Raw genomic sequence first — 20514 nt, forward strand, 5'->3', positions numbered from 1 at the left:
TCCTCTCAACAGCGAGTAGTTCGTCTTCCGTAATGTTCGCACATGGATTGACAATGCGCTGACACATGTTGTCAGACGTTGTCGGTGGATCACGATAGCAAATATCCTTCAACTTTCCCCACAGAAAGAAATCTGGGGACGTCGGATCCGGTGAACGTGCGGGCCATGGTATGGTGCTTCGACGACCAATTCACCTGTCACGAAATATGCTATTCAATACCCCTTCAACCGCACGCGAGCTATGTGCCGGACATCCATCATGTTGGAAGTATATCGCCATTCTGTCATACAGTGAAACATCTTGTAGTAACATTGGTAGAACATTACGCAGGAAATCAGCATACATTGCACCATTTAAATTGCCATCGATAAAACGGAGGCCAATTATCCTTCCTCCCATAATGCTGCACCACACATTAACCTGCCAAGGTCGCTGATGTTCCACTTGTCACAGCCATCGTGGATTTTCCGTTGCCCAATAGTGCATATCATGCCGATTTACGTTACCACTGTTGGTGAATGACGCTTCGTCGCTAAATAGAACGCGTGCAAAAAATCTGTCATCGTCCCATAATTTCTCTTGTGCCCAGTGGTAGAACTGTACACGACGTCCAAAGTCGTCGCCATGCAACTTCTGGTGCATAGAAATATGGTACGGGTTGCAATCGATGTTGGTGTAGCATTCTCAGCACCGACGTTTTTGAGATTCCCGATTCTCGCGCAATTTATGTGCTACTGATGTGCAGATTAGCCGCGATAGCAGCTAAAACACCTACTTGGGCATCCTTATTTGTTGAAGGTCGTGGTTGACGTTTCACATGTGGCTGAATACTTCCTGTTTCCTTAAATAACGTAACTATCCGGCGAACGGTCCGGACACTTGGATGATGTCGTCGAGGACACCGAGCAGCATACATAGCACACGATCGTTGGTCATATTCATCACAATAGCCATACATCAACACGATATCGAACTTTTCCGCAATTGGTAAACTGTCCATTTTAAAACGGGTAATGTATCATGAAGCGAATACCGTCCGCACTGTTGGAATATTACATGATACCACGTACTTATACGTTTGTGACTATTACAGCGCCATCTAGCGGGCCAACCATAGCGCCATCTGGTCTCCCCCTTCAAGCAAGAAGAGTTTCGTTTTTTGTAGTTATTTCGTTTGTTGCTTATTTCGTGGGATATTTGGCCCGGTCACGATCAATGGACCACCTTGTGTATATGAGGTATCCATTATATGACTCGTTTACGATGAAAGTTTCAGATACACTAAAAATGTTGACCGGTCGTGGATTTAAATAAAAAGCCTGGTTGCAAATGGAGCGGCAGTTCATTGAGTGTACAGTCGTGGAGCAATAGCACTTTCTAAACACTAGGAAACTATAAACTGCTGATCACTTTAACATAAAACTTCGCGTACTAGAACCTTTATTAACTCTGATCACACAAACATACTTCGCAGACCGTACTGGAAGCTAATCTTCCACGTTAAGGTAAGACAGCACTGTGTGGAACTGCACTGTAGCAGGGCGGCGAGGCACGACGGGCTCTGTTTAGTATACAACTGTAGAACTGCAGCGGAGCGTATTTTGTATGTAAGTCGTTCGACGAACTCGGAGCAAAATGGACGAAAGCGAAATAATGAGAATTTTTTTGTTATGTGAGGAGAAAGACAGATTGAAGGAAAGGCAAACAAGAAAAGAGCGACGAATATGGCTCCATAACTATTCGAATTCATGAGATGAAGAAAGAGAATATCACGCTTTTGCCACGGCTTAAAAAGGTTCCAAAGTGATTCAGTATGTACTGCAGAATGTTTCAAGATAAATTCAGCGAGATAGTGCAAACCATGGAGTCCGATGTAACAAAAGGGGAAACATTATTCCCAAAATCGGTAACAGTGAAAGACAACTTTTAACAGCCGTCTCTCAAAGCTTTCCACTTCTTATTGCAGTCAATATCTTTAAACGAAAAATTTGTTTTTGATTTTGTTTTAAGTTCCTTGCTAGTGACGATTCATTCAAGACTGTCGCAGCATCTTTTCGTCTGAGACATACGACCGTACAAGAAATCGGACGCTCAACATTTGTAGCGTTGTCGGAAATGTTGTCCAAGACAGTAGTAGCCACATCATACGAAGAGAAATGGAAGAAAATTGTAAAAGAATTTTCTGAAAAATGGACTTATTCGAACAGTATTGATGCACTAGACGGAAAGCACTTAGAAATCATATATTACGGATATTCTGGTCAGTGGGCGATCTGCAGACCGAAAGATTTGAAGAAATACTTCAGATCCCACATCACACTTAAAAATGTATTTTAAATTTATGGTCGTTTGAACAATATTCCGCTCTCGTCTTCGTATCTGCAACGCGACGTACGCAAGTCGCATTTTCTACGTCAGTAATAAATGCATAAGTATATTACATATGGGTAACATGCCTTTCCTTTCTTCAAATCATGCCATATATTTTGACAACGTTTAAAATTTAAATGGTTTGGAAATGCAAGCTCTAGCAGCACGGAGATCACAAAAAATCATGCAGGTCATTAATGAAAATACTATTTAGAATCGTGTCACCATGCAACTTTCAATGGTTACGGGCGACCCCCGAGCCCCCCCCCCCCCCCACCCCTAGCCTCCACACTCCCACTCCCCCCCCCCAACCGCACTCGCCCCCCCCCCCCCCACGGTCGGCCGGTGTGGCTGAGCGGTTCTAGGCGCTTCAGTCTGGAACCGCGAGACCGCTACGGTCGCAGGTTCGAATCCTGGCTCGGGCATAGATGTGTGTGATGTCCTTAGGTTAGTTAGGTTTAAGTAGTTCTACGTTCTAGGGGACTGATGACCTCCGATGTTAAGTCCCATAGTGCTCAGAGCCATTTGAACCATTTTGAACCCCCCACACCACCGTCCTCCACTCACACTTGTACAGAAGTAATAGCTGTCAATATACAACCTTTCGTGAAGGAGCATTATCGCCATTTATGTATGAACAAGCGTGGCTCGTGTTCCCGCCATCTATTTTACACCCTGTTTTTAACGTACTTTCACCTCACTACGTTAATTTAAATTACTACTGTCACTAAGTGGCTACTTTGCCTGACCGTGAGCGGCGTTAGCAGCGCGTATCAATATATCCCCTCCACTGATATCTTTGCGTCACTGCTATTACTTCCAGCTCGTTGTCGGTTGTAAGTTAGTTGGTACCAGTTCAGATAGAGAGTTGATCACAGTTCGGATAGCGAGTTAGCGTCGGCAGTTAGGGTTGCCAGTTCGAATAAGCAGTTCGGGTTGCGAGTTCGTGTCTGCCAGTCAGTTGGAATGCGTCTGGAGTGCAGTCCAAACCTACCTGTACCGGAGTTCGTCGGCAGTTCACGTCGCTAGTTCGCGTTGCGAGTTCGGGCTGCCAGTCGGGTGAGGACGCGTCTGGAGTGCAGTCCGAACCTGCCAGTCGGAGTGCCGATGTGGCACTAGGGCAGTATGGTTAGAGCAGCAGTGAGGTCTGCATCGACATGGATCGTCTGACCACTGCTGGGCCATGGTCTTGGTGGATCGTCGGCCGCTCGTCCTACAGGACGACGCGTTTGCTATCTGCAAGGCGGCGCTAGTGCAGTTGGGTTGGAGTACCAGCGAGGCCTGCGTCGACATGACTCGCCCGACCGTTGCCGACACGCATCCTCTGAGCTGGCCCCAGTCTTGGTGAATCGTAGGTCGTTCGCCTTATTGGACGACGCGTTTTGGCTGGGCGATCGTTCATGAGTTAGATATCTGCAAGGAGGCACTAGCGCAGTCGGGTTGGAGTACCAGCGACGCCTACATCGACATGGCTCGCCCGACCGTTGCCACCACGCATCCCCTGAGCAGGCACCGGTCTTGGTGAATCGTTGGTCGTTCACCTTATTGGAAGACGCGTTTTGGCTGGCCGATCGTTCATGAGTTAGATATCTGCAAAGAGGCGCTAGTGCAGTCGGGTTGGAGTACCAGCGAGGCCTGCGTCGTCATGGCTCACCCGACCGTTGCCGCCACGCAGCCCCTGAGCAGGCCCCGGCCTTGGTGAATCGTAGGTCGTTCGCCTTATTGGAAGACGCGTTTTGGCTGGCCGATCGATGATAAATCGGCTATATGCAAGGAAGCACTAGTGCAGTCGGGTTGGATTACCAGCGAAGCCTGCGTCGTCATGGCTCGCCCGACCGTTGACGCCATGCATCCCCTGAGCAGGCACCGGTCTTGGTGAATCGTAGGTCGTTCGCCTTATTGGAAGACACGTTTTGGCTGGTCGATCGTTCATGAGTTAGATATCTGCAAAGTGGCGCTAGTGCAGTCGGTTTGGAATACCAGTGAGGCGTGCATTGACATGGCACGCCCGACTGTTGCCGCAAACATCCCCTGAGCAGGCCCTGGTCTTGGTGAATCATAAGCCGATCGCTTTATTGGACGACGCGTTTTCGCTGGCCGATCGTTAATGAGTTGGCTATCTGCGAGATGGCGCTAGTGCAGTCAGACTGGAGTACCAGCGAGGCCTGCGTCGACATGGCTCGTGCAACCATTGCTGCCACGCATCCCCTGAGTAGGCCCCGGTCTTGGAGAATCATAAGCTGTTCGCCTTATTGGACGACTCGTTTTGGCTGGGCGATCGTTCATGAGGTGGCTATCTGCAAGGCGGCACTAGTGCAGTCGGGTTGGAGTACCAGTGAGGCCTGTGTCGGCAAGGCTCGCCCGACCATTGCCGCCACGCATCCCCTGAGCAGGTCCCGTCTTAGTGATCATAGGTCATTCGCCTTCTTGAAAGACGCGTTGTGGCTGGCCGATCGTTCATGAGTCTGCTATCTGCAGGGCGGCGCTAGTGCAGTTGGGTTTTAGTTCCAGCGAGGCCTATGTCGACATGTCTCGCCCTCTCATTGCCGCCTCGCAAATCCTGAGCAGGCCCCAGTCTTGGTGAACCGTAGATCGTTAGCTTTATTGGACGACGCGCTTTTGGCAGGCTGATCGGATCGTTGATGAGTCGACTAGTTGTAAGGCGGCGCTAGTGCAGTATGGCTGGTGTACCAGCGAGACATGCATCGACATGGCTCGCCGACCATTGCCACTACGCATCCCTGGAGCATGCCTCGGTCTTGGTGGATCGTAGGTCGTTCGCCTTATTGTACGACGCGTTTTGGCTAGCCGATCGTTCATGAGTCGGATATCTGCAAGATGGCGCTAGTGCAGTCGGGTTGGAGTACAGCGAGGCCTGCGTCGACATGGCTCGTCCTACCATTGCCGCCACGTATGCCCTAGCCGGCCCCGGTCTTGGTGGATCGTAGGTTGTTCGCCTTATTGGACGATGCGTTGTGGCTGGCCGATCGATCATGAGTCTGCTATCTGCAAGGCGGCGCTAGTGCAGTCGGGTTGGAGTACCAGCGAGGTCTGCGTTACATGGCTCGCCCGACCGTTGCCACCACGCATCTCCTGAGCCGGCCCCTGTCTTGGTGAATCGTAGGTCGTTCACTTTATTGGACGACGCGTTTTGGCTGGCCAATCGTTCATGAGTTAGCTATCTGCAGGGCGGCGCTAGTGCAGTCGGGTTGGAGTACCAGCGAGGCCTGCGTCGACATGGCTCGCCTGACCATTGCCACCACGCATCCCCTGAGCAGGTCTTGCCTTAGTGGATCGTAGGTCGTTCGCCTTATTGGACGACGCGTTGTGGCTGGCCGATCGTTCATGAGTCTGCTATCTGCAAGGCGGCGCTAGTGCAGTCGGGTTGGAGTACCAGCGAGACCTGCGTCGACATGGCTCGCCTGAGCATTGCATCCCCTGAGCAGGCCCCGGTGTTGGTGGATCGTAGGTCGTTCGCCTTATTGGACGACGCGTTTGGACTGGCCAATCGTTCATGAGCTATCTGTATGTGCGCTAATGCTGTTGGGTTGGAGTACAGCAAGGCCTGCGTCGACACGGCTTGTCCGACCATTGCCACCACGCATCACCTGAGCCAGCCGCGGTGTTCGTGGATCGTAGGTCATTCGCCTTATTGGATGACGCGTTGTGGCTGGCCGATCATTCGGGAGTCGGCTATCTGCAAGTCGGCGCTAGTGCAGTGGGGCTGGAGTACCAGCGAGGCCTGCGTTGACATTGCTCGCCCGAGTGTTGCCGCCACGCATCCGCTGAGCAGGCTCCGGTCTTGGTTGGTCGTAGGACGTTCGCCATATTGGATGTGTTGTGGCTGGCCGATCGATCATGAGTCGGCTATCTACAAGGCGGCGCTAGTGCAGTCGAGTTGGAGTACCAGCGGGGCCTGTGTCAACATGGCTCACCCGACTGTTGCCACCACGAATACCCTGAGCCGGCCCCGGTCTTGGTGGATCATAGGTTGTTCGCCTTATTGGACGACTCGTTTTGGCTGGCCGACCGATCAAGAGTCGACTATCTGGAAGGAGGTGCTAGTGCATCCGTGTTGGAGTACCAGCGAGGGATGCGTCGACATGGCTCGCCCGACCGTTGCCACCACGCGTCCCCTGAGCCGGCCCCTTTCTTGGTGGATCGTAGGTCGTTTGCATTATTGGATGACGCGTTGTGGCTGGCCGGTCGTTGATGAGTCTGCTATCTGCAAGGCGGCGCTAGTGCAGTTGGGTTTTAGTTCCAGCGAGGCCTATGTCGACATGGCTTGCCCTCACATTGCCGCCTCGCAAATCCTGAGCAGGCCCCAGTCTTGGTGGATCGTAGGTCGTTCGCATTAGTGTACGACGCGTTTTGGCTAGCCGATCGTTCATGAGTCGGATATCTGCAAGATGGCGCTAGTGCAGTCGGGTTGGAGTACAGCGAGGCGTGCGTTGACATGGCTCGCCCGACAGTTGCCACCACGCATCTCCTGAGCTGGCCCCAGTGTTGGTGAATCGTAGGTCGTTCGCTTTATTGGACGACGCGTTTTGGCTGGCCAATTGTTCATGAGTTAGCTATCTGCAAGGCGGCACTAGTGCAGTCGGGTTCGAGTACCAGCGAGGCCTGCGTCGACATGGCTCGCCCGACCATTGCCGCCACGCATCCCCCGAGTAGGTCTTGCCTTAGTGGATCGTAGGTCGTTCGCCTTATTGGACAACGCGTTTTGGCTGGCCAATCGTTCATGAGTCAGCTATCTGTATTGGCGGTAGTGCAGTCGTGTTGGAGTACCAGCGGGGCCTGTGTCGACATGGCTCACCCGACCGTTGCTGCCACGAATACCCTGAGCCAGCCCCGGTCTTGGTGGATCGTAGGTGGTTCGCCTTATTGGACGATGCGTTTTGGCTGGCCGATCGTTCGGGAGTCGGCTATCTGCTAGGCGGCGCTACTGGAGTCGGGTTGGAGTGTCAGCGAGGCCTGCGTCGACATGGCTCGTTTTACCATTGCTGCTACGCATCCCCTGAGCATGCCCCGGTTTTGGTGGATCGTCGGTCGGTCGTCCTACCAGACAACGCGTTTGGACTCGCCTACCGTTCATGAGTCAGGTGTGTGCTTGGGTGTGCATCGACTCCCGATTTGTTTTCGTGTGTGTTTAGTTACTGTTGGGTATCGTTCAGTGCAAGTGTTTGTCAGGTTGTGTGTGTAGTTGTCCTTATCTATACTGATGGCCATTGTAGATGTTGTTGGCATTCTGCAGCTAGACAGTCGGTTGCTGTTGAGTTTTCCTGAGAGCAACAACGAGTGTCTGAAGTGGTCGAAAGAGCCGCCGTCAGGTGGAATTAATCAAATTAATTTACTATTGTCCAAGTGCATGAGCGGAGTTTTTTCTGCCTTGTTGCTATTAGTGTTCTGGTTACCTGCCCTGGCCTCTAACGTAATTTTAGGCAGTGTCCTTTCCTCACCTGTTCTGCTGTCTAACATGGTGTGTAGTTTTGGCAATATTTGATTGTGGATAGTGACGCCCGTAACTGTTGTTCTGAATTCTCATGTACTCTTTCGTGGCAAGCAAGCGGTTTGTCGCTCGATCCATGACTGTCCTCAGTTTGGGTTCCGACGGATCAAGTATAGTAGGGCTCACCACCTGTCTCATCTAAGTGAACGAGGGCAGACCGACCTCCGTGGAGGCCTTCTGAGTGCCACCAGTGTTTAATTATCTGTTGTCAGCTATTTTAAATATTTGGCTTATGGTTATTTGTTTTCTTAAAATTTTGCAAAATTAATATGTAAATTTATCTTTAAAGCTTGAACACTGTGGCCTTCTGCCTTTAAAGATTATGGTAATATATTTTAAAATTTTTGAAGATTAGTTGTGGCCCTCAGCCATTGGCATTGGACGTTGCATATGTTGCTTTTTTAAGTATTTTATTGCTATCTTAATTTGATATTCATCTGTTGATTTTTAAGATTTCTTGTTGTTAAACATGCTGGCCTTCTGCCTTTAAAGATCTGTGGTAATATATTCTAAGATTTTGGAATTTAATTGTGACACACAACCATTTGTATCGCACTTTGCGTATGTTGTTTCTTTAATTATTAGATTGCTACGTTAATTAGATTTTATCTTGTTAACATTTCTTGTTGGAGGCCTTCAGCCGTGAAGAGTTACATTCGGTAAAGATTCGGCTATGTGCCAGTTTTGGTATAAAGGTTATTAAATTACAATGAATGACAATTAGAAGCAGGAACTGATCTCAACCTTTGGTCCCTTTCCACAATCCTATTACCTGTTCTGCCCAGCGGGTTTAGCGGGCGTATCAAGGATCTCAAAGAAATCCACAATTTTATAGTTTTTTTAATTTTTAAAGTGTATTGCCACTGCTTATGACGCGTTAGGTACATTTTTTAAAAAATAAATGACCACTGTGGTATAAGGTAGAAAACATTTATTCTCGAGATTTTTCAACTAAAGACTGCATGTCACATAAGATCTATATTGCATCATATAATCTGTAAAAAACGTTATTTTGTAATATGACTTTGCCATAAGATTTTAGATGTATCTCATATTTTCTCGTTTATTTGTACATTTATTTTTATAAAACGTCCCGACTTCATGGATAAAAACCGCTTTGAACATAAGGCATTCCAAATATGATGAAATAATTTTCCTTGTTGTGAAGTAGTGTTGAAAATTTCTGAACCAACGGACAGCAACCAGTTTATACTAACTAAAATATTTTATTTATGCAGTGTATGGATTCCTGGGAAGAATTAATCTAAACCATCCTACATCCGATGTGTACGTGAAATTTACTAAATTCACAATGGAGCTGTAAATTATTGTTAAAGACATGCTGAGTCGTTGTGATTTACCTGCTGGTAGAGATAGCATTTCCAAACTACTTTAATTTTAAAATTTGTCAAAATATATGGCACAATTTTGTAAATGGTGAGGTATGTTATCTGCATGTAAAATATTGTACTTACACATTTCGTTACTACTGCCATAGGAAATATAAGTGCAGTGTGTTTTATGTCGTATTGCAGAACCGAAGGTGACAGCTGAAACCGGCCATCAATTCAAAATACATATTTCTTCAGATATCACACACAGACATTTTCTCTCCACCAAATAGTGGCTCACTATATTTTAATTGCTTGCTTTGGCAGATACAGACTATCCATTTATACAGGGTGATTTAGCTGCTCGTATCATTGTCAATTTATGCAACGCGCAATGTTGTACCTGCCCTTTAAAAATAACGCGTTAGGTTTTCATTTTTTTCCTCTCGCTACGCACAAACTATCAGTCCTACCGAAAAAATGAATAGGTCCTTTTTGTAAGAAATTGAATGTAGTCAAATTTTGTACTAGGATACATTTTTCGCTGGATGCCACGGTTTTATAGGTATTCAAGAAAAACGTACAGAAGTGATCTTCAAACGCACCTCCACCCAAACACATATCACTCAGCAGTCCCTCCTACTACCTTATTAACATTTCCGACTATTAGAAATATTCCCGATATTCGACCTCTCTTGGTCTGTTGATTGGACTATTACGCCACCAGTATAGTCGGCTATTTTGTTCACAATGTTAATTTAAATGTACCCGTGAAGGTAACTTAGAAAACCGACTTTTGTAAGGGTTACGATAAAACTAATTACGTTAACGATTCGATCCAAACTTACCCATTACAAGCACAGCAGTTTCATAAGCAGAAGGCCTGACGAATACTACGATATAATTGGAAGCGAAGAATATAAACGTGTAATTGTTTACTTTGACTATTAAAATTCACCAAATTGTTAGGTAAAATTAACACAAACGTCAGTTGCACATTTTGTAAGTTCCCAACGAAGCCGTAGGGTTAATAAGAACAGTCAATGAAGATCAAAAAAGATCAAAGACGTGAAATAATTCGTGTAATCGCAAATTTTTGTGCAATGGTAGGAGTACCATGAACAACATGCTAGAAATCATTGGTGGGGGCTGAGTATGGGACTGGGAGTGAGTTTGAAGGTCACTTTCTTACGTTTTCTTGAAAACAGTAACACTACGGCCTCTAGCGAAAATTTTTCCCAGTACAAATTTGACAAAATTTAAATTTCTGTAGAAAAGTTTCATATTTTCTGTTGAAGGAGTATATTGCGCGTTGCGAGCGAGAGAATGTGAAACTCACACGTGTGGTTTTTAAAGGCCAGATATAACATTAGGTGTTTCATAAAACGACAACGGTAGGGGCATCTAAATTACCCTGTATATGGAAACGTTGGTGACCTTGTACGGAAAACTGTAAACAAATATCTTGCATATACCAGGTTCAAATGTATTACCAGTAACGAGAGTTCTACTGCCTCACGTGGCTGCAGTAGACGAAGCTTTTCCATTAAAAACCTATTTAATGAAATCTTAAACTGGTACGTATTCAGATGACCATTCGAAAAAAGTATTGCGTTTCAGGTATAAAAGAATCCAAAGAGTTTCAGAAAACGTTTTTGTAATATTGTACCAAAACTTAAGGATTTGCTGTCTCAGTTCGAAACAGCTAGACAACTTAATTGTTACCACTTTTGTGTCGTACAATTTTCGGAGACACAATGCAATATTGTTTGGCACTGAAGAGACCGAAGGGATACGAGACATTCCCCTTACAAGTGGCAGTTTCGTAAATAATGCTGTCCGGATACGGGATAGATTCAAAGATTATTTCTGTGCCGCATCTCCCCGCCCTCACCAAGATGGTTTGTTCTGGTATTACGACATGGTACACAGAAGATGTTGTCGAGGAGAAATTGAGTGATATAAGAATGGAATAATAAGGACTTTGCCGTAAAAGACTTAATACGTAATAGTCAGTTTCACAATATAACAGAAAATTAATTTCTAGGTATTTGTACATTAGGTTTTACAAAAAATAACAGAAAAAATATGAAATTTACTAACCATTAACACCAATTTCCCTGGAAATTTCTTTCCAAATGTTGCTTTTTCTGGCGTTATTCAAGTAATGTTCACTTTGAAGGTCATATTCTCTTATCCATATAATTTTAACTGTCACTCGTCTAATATTATTTTGGCAAACAAACTTTCATTTCACACGTCAAAAGAGTTATGACTTGAATGACGTGCATTATAGCGACACTTGTTCTACTGCACTGGCAACAACTGAACTACGTGATGCAGCATGCCGCATCATAGTTGGCTAGTTGGATAACTTTGCCTCGCAGTTCTCATACATCGTAGTGAGTTCTGTCTCACATGATTTCATACTAACAATATTTGGTCGAGTCATGCCACGCCGCTGTCCTACGGTGCAGTTCCGCCCAGTGTGATCTTAGCTTGACTGATCATAAGACAAATTAGTCAGTGCAGCCACTTCTACAGAGCATCTCGTATCGTACCTGCCAAATAGCACGCCTGTCCCAGAAGCAGCTGCACAAATTATGTGCCTGTCATACGTACACTCTAGTGATGTCTCTGCTAACTAGATGTAGAACAGCTCCCAGAGCACACAAATGCAGATCTCTATCTTCCGTATCGTCCGCCTTGTTGTAGTAAGGCAAGGAGGTTCATTCAGTGTGTAAATAAATAGGAATTATCTATTTATTCATTTCTTCAAATAAACCTTATATCATAATATACAACGGTGTTTGAAGCAGCGAGCTCCCAAACCAGCATAAGATTGCAATACTTCACTAGAAGACGCTCAAAGAAGAGAATAATTTCTTCATTTACATAAGCCACAAATTTCTCAATCTCTTTGTTGCCGAAATAGATTGCTGTAGTATTTAGTTATAGTACCTGAATTACTCAGTTTTGTTCTTCCCCAGAAATTCTCAGCACCCGATGGGATATTATGGGAATATTAATTTTCACAATAAATATAAATGACGTCGTGAGTAAGTCAGAACTCCATGAAGTCTTTCACTGATGATGCTGTCGTAGAATAAAAGTTCCAACGCTATAAAATTGTAGCGAAATGTGGAAAACCTGAAGGGAACAGACGGTTGGTGTAGGGATTAGCATCTGAACCTCATCATAAACAAATGTAACGTACTGCTGATAAGTAGACAGAAAGACCCATTATTGTAAATGCAAGATTGCAGAACAATCCCTGGAAGCAATCACACCCACAAAATAAACAAAGTATGCGTAAGTAAAGTGTGACGACCATATGAGCCAAGCCACATGGTAGGCGGATGCAAGTCTGAAGTTAATTAGAAACATTCTAAGGAAATACAGTCCGTCCACAAAGAAGGTATTTCTCACTCACCAATGCCTGAATACCGCTCTTCGGTCAGGGATCCATACCAGATCGGATTGACAGAAGATCCTAAGAAGAGCAATGCAATTCGTTACAAGTTCATTTAGTGAGCGCAAAAGCATCACGGACTGACACCTACAATTGTGGATAAAGGGATGTAAGGTGAAAGGTTAGGGTGCAATTTCTTGTTGCCACCTTGTTGCCATAAATCCCTTTGAAACAGATAGGCCTTTGGGAACTTCAATTGCAGTTAATTAAAACACAGAATAAGATATCAGATCTCAATAATAATGCTATGGAAACAGGTAGGCCTTGATTAATAAGGGTCTCGGCTAACCCAAATTATGAAATAGCTCTTAACTGAATTAAAAGCGAACAGGCAGGCCTTCAATAATAACAGCTTCAGTTAGTAGAATTGCCGAATAGAAAACAGGCAAGCCATCAATAATAAGAGCTTCAGTTAAGTAAGACTACCAAATAGAATACAGTAAGGCCTTCACGAGCAACTGCTTGATTTAATAGAGAGTTGGCTCCTCACAAGGGTTGCACCGGAAGGCAATACGCAAGAGGCACAACACTACACCAAATAGGAAGGCCAAGAACGAGAGTACTGGCCTTCCAAGGCCCTTTTCGTTGGGTATAGACCGGCAAAAGAAATAGTAACACAGCAAGCTTCATTACGTGAAAGCAACAATAAACTAGCCAAACGGTATACCCGCGTTACTGCAAGATACCGCCTCTACAAACGAAACGCCCGAAAGAAAAACAGGCTGCCAAACCCAACTACATAACCTCAGGAATTGCAAATTTGAGACGCAGTCACCTCCTAAGCTAATATAATTAACAGAGCGATGACGTCTTCAATGCTCGAAGATATCTCGAAACCGGTACAAGAGGCAAAAATAATTAGCCAAACGGTATACCCGCGTCACTCCAAGATACCGCCTCTACAAACGAAACGCCCGAAAGAAAAACGGGCTGCCCAATCCAACTACATAACCTCAGGAATTGCAAATTTTGAGACACAGTCACCTCATAAGCTAATATAATTAACAGAGCGATGAAGTCTCTAATGCTCTAACAAGGGAACCTCCCCATTGCACCCCCCTCAGATTTAGTTATATGTTGGCACAGTGGATAGGCCTTGAAAAACTGAACACACATCAATCGAGAAAACAGGAAGAAGTTGTGTGGGACTATGAAAAAATAAACAAAATATACAAACTGAGTAGTCCACGTTTAAGATAGGCAACATCAAGCGAATGGGCGGTCAGGAGCGCCGTGGTCGGGTGGTTAGCGTGAGCAGCTGCGGAACGAGAGGTCCTCGGTTCAAGACTTGGGAAAACTGTAATTTTTTATTTTCAGTCTGTGACAAACTCTTACGTTTTCATCACTTTTTGGGAGTGATTACCACATCCACAAGAAAACCTAAATCGGGCAAGTTAGAAGAATCTTTTTACCCATTCGCCAAGTGTACAAGTTAGGTGGGTCGACAACATATTCCTCTCATGTGACGTACATGCTGTCACCAGTGTCGTATAGAATATATCAGACGTGTTTTCCTGTGGAGGAATCGGTTGATTTATGACCTAGCGATCAAATGTTTCCGGTTCCCATTGGAGAGGCACGTCCTTTCGTCTACTAATCGCACGGTTTTGCGGTGCGGTCGCAAAACACAGACACTAACCTTATTGCAATGAACAGAGACGTCAATCAACGAACGGACAGATCATAACTTTGCGAAAATAAAGAAATTAAAATTTTCACACGAGGGAGGACTTGAACCATCGACCTCTTGTTTCACAGCTGCTCACGCTAACCACGGGACCACGGCGCGGCTGAGCTCACGCTATCCTTGATGTTGTATATCTCCCTCATGGACTACTCAATTTGTATATTTTGCTTATTTTTTCATACTTCCACACAACTTCTTCCTGTTTTCTCGACTGAGCTGTGTTCAGTTTTTCAAGGCCTATCCACTGTGTCAACTTATAACTAATCATGAGGGGGGTGCGATGAGGAGGTTCCCTTGTAAGATATGTCGAAACCGGCACCTTGCCGTATTACAAGAGAAAGGTGCTTATCTGGTGTTTAAAGACATTGTGTAGGGTGGCCGTTAAAACCGAACCATGCAGATACTGCGTGACGACGGGGCGGTCCGGCCACAGGACAGAAAATCACGTTATCGCTCCGGCTCAGGAAACACCATCGACCCACACAGTTTAAGATACCCTATTAACAAACTATAAAGGCTAGTATCGACTCAGGATATGCAGACAACAGCCACAGTTCAAGAAAGCAACTGGCGATGAATTACATCATCTAAGAAATCGCAATGATCGCAACAGACCTATAGGTATTAATAAGAAAGTAACAGTTAAGACCTCAAAATCTAAAACTGAACTGAAATTCACAAATCGAAGCTGAAGCGTGCCGATTCCAATGGAGCCTCAGAATACAGCACAGGGAAACTGCCTTGAACTCTGTAATCGGTGTGTCACGTCCCAAAGCTGGTGGTCAGGCTACACACTCGAAGTCAGTCTCGGATTCAAATCGGCCCACAAATATGCCCAGCAACCACTTGTCGGACTCAGTGCCCAAGACGCTTGCCCAAGTACTCGCCTTACTCGCCGGGCGGACCTCTCACACCGTCCTCCTCGCTCCGTTACCGCTCCCCAACTCGTCAAGCCACAACACGCCCAGTCCCCATCAACAACCTCGAGCAGAGATGGTTCAAATGGCTCTGAGCACTATGGGACAACATGTGAGGTCATCAGTCCCCTAGAACTTAGAACTACTTAAACGTAACTAACCTAAGGACAAACACACATCCATGGCCGAGGTAGGATTCGAACCTGCGACCGTGGCGGAGCAGAGATGGTAGCGGCCTCAAACCAGAGGGACACAATACGACAGATGGAGCTAGTGGCGCCAGGAATTTGAAAGGCGACGCCAGAAACCCTGCCACTGCCCACGGGCGTTCTCAGGTACCTCTGATGGCAAACGCTGCAATTGAGGTGTTCTGCTTCACAACGAGATTTACTGTTCCTAGAAGAATCGACGAATATAGTGTTTCCTCCCACGTACAACTCGGTAAAAGTCTATGAATGTAAGAGAGGTTTGTGCTAACATGGAGGCATACCAACGATCGGTCCTCCCGCGAATCATTAAGGAATGGAACAGGAAGGTCACAGTTTTCCACGAAGTACCCTCCACCACACACTGTAAGGTCACTTGCGGATTGTTGATGTAGATGCAGACAGATTCATATGGACGTAGACCAGAAAACCCTATCGGCCAGAGGTAATCCACTAGTTTGTTCATGAAATCTATATATTTAATGACATGGTAGAAACACATTATCCCATTCGTATTATGTTCATGACACTGCATGGGAAATGCTAGTGAGCTGCGCATCTGTCCAGCTATCAAGTACATAAACTTTACGTTGAGACGTAATTTTTTGGAAATTTGTGGTAAGGTCTTATTGGAAAAAACTGCTGAGGTTATCGGTCCCTAAGCTTATTCACTATTTAATCTAACTTAAGCTAACTTACGCTAAGGACAACACACACACTCATGCCCGAGGGAGTACTCGAACCTCCGAAGGGTCAGAGCTGTACTGCCCGTGATAAGGCGCCCTAGACCACGTGGCTACCCCGCGCGGCTGAGAAGTTATCTTCCTGGAAAATTATGATACCAGATTAAACTTTGGGAGAAATTCCTTTCTTCATTCCCAGTTTTCATCATTAGTTGAGGCATATCAGAGTAAACGATGGCAACTTTGTATAAGAGTCTCCTGGAATATTTAGGAGTGTAGGATACTAGCGACCTGTCCCAGCTTCACTCACGTAGTACTATCTATGACGTGACAACTTGTCCGGCTTAACAGTAATACTTTATGTACAGAAATCTTTGTAAGATTAGGAACTTACACTTTACTCAAGAATCAGTCATTGTGTTATTGAAAACCACATGAAAATCTTTACACTAATTCCTCAGATTAGCCTTCGCATAGAGGCAGAATTAATAATTCAGCCAGACTGCACAAAAAGTTTATAAATTATGTTCACAAGCCTTCCACGTGAATCAGTCGATGTATTAGTGAAAACCATGTAAAAATTCCTAGACTAGTTTCTGAAATTACTCTTGGCGGGTTGTCCTGCTATAACAGCCTGCTGTTTGTGGCACGTAGGCTAGCTCCTGGCAAGTACAAGTCCGCGAGTGATACATGGACTGGGCGGGTTGGAAGCAATGCCGTGCAGAATTACATTGACGGAAGAAAACACCAAGAAGGAGTTGTGCGGCATAAACGACAGTTGGTAAGCTTTCTTCTGTATCTGAAAGATATCTATTAGAATTTAACGCAGGTCGCATGAGGGAGGCACTAGTAGCCCCTCTATGAGGATGCAAATCAGGTTTGCCTTAAATACACGCTATAACGGTCGTGACCGTTGTCTGCCTTTGAGACTGGACGCGATGAGTTGATGTCAGTCAAGAATGGCTTTAAGGCAGCAAAGACGCATTATCAGTACTTCACTGAATTTGAATGAGGTCGTGTAGTATGGCCATGAAAAGTTGGATCTTCCTTGTGTCATATTGTAGAAAGACTGCGCAGGAATGTAACCACTGTACATAATTGCTGGCAGCGATAATCACGAAAATGTAGATCGCAGAAGACTGTTCCGGATATCCACGTGGCAGTATCGAGACGGAAGATCATGGTGTTCGGCATTTGGCTCTAAGGCATCGCCATCTGCAGCAGCAATTTGAGAAGCGATTAGGCACCACAGTGACACAACGAACTGTTACAAATCGGTTATTTCGATGACAGCCCTATAGCGTGCATTCCACTGACCTCAAACCACCGCCATTTTTGACTTCAGTGGTGCCAAGTGAGAGCTCACTGGAGGCAGCGCGAAGGTCCACTGTGATTTCTAATGAAAGCTGGTTCTGCCTCGGTGCCAGTGACGGCCGTGCGTTTGGTGGGAGGCCAGTTGAGGGCCTGCAACCAACGTGTCTGCGGGCTAGACATACTGGACCTACAAATGCAGTTATGGCCATGTGAGCGATTTAATATGACAACAGGAGCACTCTCGTGCTTAGAGTACGCACCGTCATTGCAAAACAGTACGTCAATCTGGTGATTCAACCTATTTTGCTCCCATTCATCAACAGCATTTCAGTGGGTGTGCCAGAGCAACAGGTAGTAACCGGCCTGGAACTCCATCCCACAAACTGACATCCGGCATATCCCGCAACTGTAAAACACCATTGTGGCGGTTTTTTTTCCATCATACTTCTGGCTGGTTAGGTGCGGCCAGCGATGAATTTTTCTCCTGTGCCAGTCTCTCCACTTGCAACCTACATCCTAAATTATTTGCAGGATCTATTTCAATATCTGTCTTCCTCTACAGTTTTTATCGTCTACGGCTCTCTCTAGTACCAAGAAAATTATTCTCTGATGTCTTAACAGATCTCCTGTGATCTTGTCCCTTGTTCTTCTGAGTAATTTCCACATATTCCTTTCCTCTCCGATTGTACACAGAATCTCCTAATTCCCTACCTTATCAGTCCATCTAATTTGCAACATTTGTGTGTAATGAGACATCTTAAATGTTTCGATTCTCTTCTGTTCCGGTTCTCCCACAGTCAGTGTTTCACTGTGATGAACAACTGTGCTCCAAAATTCTGTTCTCAAATAAAGGTCTTTATTTGATGGTAGTAGACGTCTCGGCCAGGATGCTCTTTTCGCCACTACTGGTCTGCTTTAGATGTCCTGTTGCCTAGGTAGCAGAATTCCTTAACTTCATCTGCTTCGTGACTGTCAATCTTGATGATAAGTTTCTCGCAGTTCTCTTTTCTGCTACACATACATACTTTCGTTTCTCTTCGATTTACACTCAGTACATATTCTGTTTCATTGGACTGTTCACTCCATTCAGCAGAATACGTAATCCTTCTTCACTTTCACTGAGGATAGCAGTGTAATCTTGCGAATCGTATCACCGATACCCTTTCACATTGAATTTTAAATCCAAACATGAACCAGTCTTGCTTCGTCGATGTATAGATTGAACAGTGGGGGCGAAAGACTACACACCTGTCTTACACCCTTTTTAATCCGAGCACTTCGTTCCTGCTCGACTACTCTTATTATTCCCTCTTGGCTCTTGTACATGCTATGTATTACCCTTCTCTCCATGTAGCTTACTCATGTTACCCTGTCGGCCGGTGTGGCCAAGCGGTTCTAGGCGCTGCAGTCTGGAACCGCGCGACCACTACGGTCGCAGGTTCGAATCCTGCCTTGGGCATGGATGTGTGTGATGTCCTTAGGTTAGTTAGGTTTAAGTAGTTCTAAGTTCTAGGGGACTGATGACCTCAGATGTTAAGTCCCATAGTGCTCAGAGCCATGTTATCCTCGAATTTCGAACATCTTTCACCATTATTCTTATCGAACGCTTTTTCCAGGTCGACAAATCCTATGAACGTGTCTTGATTTTTCTTTTGTTTTGCTTCCATTATCAGCCGCCTCTCTGGTGCCCTTACCTTTCCTAAAGCTAAAATGGTCATAAACAAGCACGTCCTCAGTTTTCTTTCCCATTCCTCTGTTTAGTATTCTTGTCTGAAAATTGCAGGAGCTGTTAAGCTGACTGTGCGATGAGTCTGGCACTTTCCAGCACTCGCGTTCTTCAAGAATTGTGTGGATGATGTTCATCGAAAGTCAAATGGTATGTCGCCAGACTCATAGATGTTACACGAACGTGAACAGTCATTTTGTTGCCACTTCCTCCAACGATTTTAGAAATTCTGGTGGAATTTTATCAATCCCTTCTGCCTTATTTCATCTTCTCCGAAGCTCTCTTAAATTCTGATTCTAATATTAGATCCCCTATCTCTTCTTAATCGACTCCTGTATCTTTTTCTATCATATCAGACAAATCTTCTCCTCTTATAAAGGCCTGCAATGTACTCTTTTCACCTATCCGCTCACTCCTCTGCATTTAAAAGCGGAATTCCGGTTGCACTCTTAGTGTTACCACCCTTGCTTTTAATTTCACCGAATGTTGTTTTCGCTTTCCTATATGCTCATTCAGTCTTTCCGAAAATCATTTCTCTTTCGATTTCTTCACATTTCTCATCCAGCCATTTCGCCGTAGTTTCCACGTACTTACTATTTATTCAATTTCTGAGTGACTCGTGTTACTGTATTCTTGAATTTTTCGGAACATTTTTGTACTTCCTTCTTTCATAGATCAACTGAAGTATTAATTTTGTTATCCATGGCTCCTCATAGTTGCAATCTTTGTACCTATGTTTTTCTTTCCAACTTCTGTGATTTCCCATTTTAGAGACGTCCATTCCCCTTCAACAATACTGCCTACTGAAGTATCTCTTATTGCTGTAAGTATAGCCTCAGAGAAGTTCAAGCGTATCTCGTCATTTCTTAGTACTTCCGTATCCCACTTCTTTGCATATTGATTTTTTCTGACTAACCTCTTAAACTTCAGCCTACTCTTCATCACTACTACATTGTGATCTGAGTCTATATCTGCTCCTGAGTACGGCTTACAATCCAGTATCTGATTTCGGATTCTCTGTCTTACCACAATGTAATCTAACAGAAATCATTCGGTATTATCCGGCCTTTTCCAAAAGTACCTCCTCCTCTTGTGATTCTTGAACAGACTGTTCGCTTTTAGTGACTGAAATTTATTACAGAACTCAATTAATCTTTCTCCTCTCCCATTATTTGTACCATGCCCATATCATGCTGCAATCATTTCCTCTACACCTTCCCCTACAACAGCATTCCAGTTCCCCATAATTATTAGATTTTTATCTTCTTTTATGTGTGGTATTAACCTTTCTTTGTCCT

This window comes from Schistocerca serialis, chromosome 4 (assembly GCF_023864345.2).
Source record: "Schistocerca serialis cubense isolate TAMUIC-IGC-003099 chromosome 4, iqSchSeri2.2, whole genome shotgun sequence".
NCBI classification, from domain to species: domain Eukaryota; kingdom Metazoa; phylum Arthropoda; class Insecta; order Orthoptera; family Acrididae; genus Schistocerca; species Schistocerca serialis.